The sequence below is a fragment of the Microtus ochrogaster genome, chromosome 6 (genome assembly GCF_000317375.1).
Source record: "Microtus ochrogaster isolate Prairie Vole_2 chromosome 6, MicOch1.0, whole genome shotgun sequence".
Taxonomy (NCBI): domain Eukaryota; kingdom Metazoa; phylum Chordata; class Mammalia; order Rodentia; family Cricetidae; genus Microtus; species Microtus ochrogaster.
This window is the reverse complement of record NC_022013.1, coordinates 49,478,457-49,480,207: the sequence shown is the minus strand read 5'-3', so window position 1 is coordinate 49,480,207 and position 1,751 is coordinate 49,478,457.

The window sequence follows — 1,751 nt, the reverse complement described above, 5'->3', positions numbered from 1 at the left end:
TTACAGATGGTTGTGAGCCACCATGTGGTTGCTGGGAATTGAACCCAGGACCTCTGGAAGAGCAGCCAGTGCTCTTAACCTCTGAGCCATCTCTCCAGCTCTCTAGCCCCCAAACTAACAGGTTTTTAAAAACATCTCTAGACAATAGGATAAGGGCTAGAAAATGTGGCGGTCACTCAGCAGGACCCCCTCCAGTTCACCTCTTTTCTCTTTGTTTCAGGCAACCTTAAAGATGCCTCAGTGTTCCAGGTTGATTCATACATAACACAATGGTCTGAGTGAAGTTAGTGCTCCATGAGGCTTGGCGCTTTCTCCACACACCAATTCATAAACCAGCTGTGGGCCTGGCTTCTCCTTTTCTTGTCTTACCTCAGTGACTCTGTGGCGCCTCTACTCTCTTACAATTGTGCTTTAGCTCATTGCCGAAAATTTAGTGGCCTAACACAGCACAAATCTATGAGGAGGCAGAGCCAAAAAGGATAGCCAGTAAGTTTGAGGCAAGCCTGGTCTACTTAGTGAGTTCCAGGTTAGCCAAGGTTACTTAGTGATTTGTTTCAAAACAAAGCAGGAAGGAGGGTGTCTCCTAGACTTTATGGATATAAATGCATTCAGACCTGGATAGTGAGTTTTCTCCTCCCATGATGCATCTTGGCCAGCTGGTTTTTGTGTTATTTTTGTTGTTGTTGTTGTTTGTTTGTTTTTTTTTTTTTGGTTAGGAATTGTCTTATATTTTCATACAATGTTTACATATTTTATTTTTAAAAGTTTAAAGATGTATTTACTATTTTTATATGTAAGGATATTTTAACTCCATGTAGGTCTGTGCACCACAGGCCAGCAGTATCAAAAGAGACCAGATGATGGTGTTTGATATCCCAGAACTGGAGGGAGTTACAGAGGGTTGTGAGCTGCTACGTAGGTTCTGGAAAATCAACCAGTAACCAGTGCTTTTAACCACTGAGCCATCTCTCCGGATTTTACTTTTTTTTTTTTTTTTTCTAGACAGGGTTTCTCTATATAGCTTTTGGAGCCTGCCATGAAACTCACTCTGCAGACTAGAGATCCGCCTGCTTCTGCCTCCCAAGTGCTGGGATCACAGGCGTGTGCTACCACCACTGGGCCAGATTTTACTTGTAATTATATGGGAGTTGATGGGGAGGCTGTGTGCACATGAAAGCAAGGGTCTGAGTTGGCCAGAAAATGATGTCTCAGAACAAAAAGAATTGGGCTCCTATCTGAAATATTGCACTGATCAACTCCACAGAGTGAGGCGGGCTTCTTGACCGGCGAGGAAGAAACACCCACCACACACGAGGATTCTTCTCAGATCACGCTTTACTAGAGTGCATTTGGTTGAGGGAGAGCATAAAGCAAACGGGGGCAGAAAACGAGAGAGCAGAAGAGAGAGAGAGAGAGAGAGAGAGAGAGAGAGAGAGAGAGAGAGAGAGAGAGACGAGAGGGACGAGAGGCGCTAGAGGGGGACACGCGAGAGAGGCTAGAGAGAGAGGGCACAATGGCGGCTGCTTATATTGGGAATTGGCACATGGGTCGCCCTGTGATTGGCTGCCATCATCAGCTGACACCAGACTGCATCGACATAGGCCCAAGGACCCATATTCACTGCGCATGCGGGAAGGGGGGGGGACGGGACACGCAGCTCTCAAAGGCATAGCCAAATATGGGGTTGTTTATAACCAACAAGACAGGATGTGGTGCCATCTTGTAATGGTGATCCTGTCCGGCTCACTACA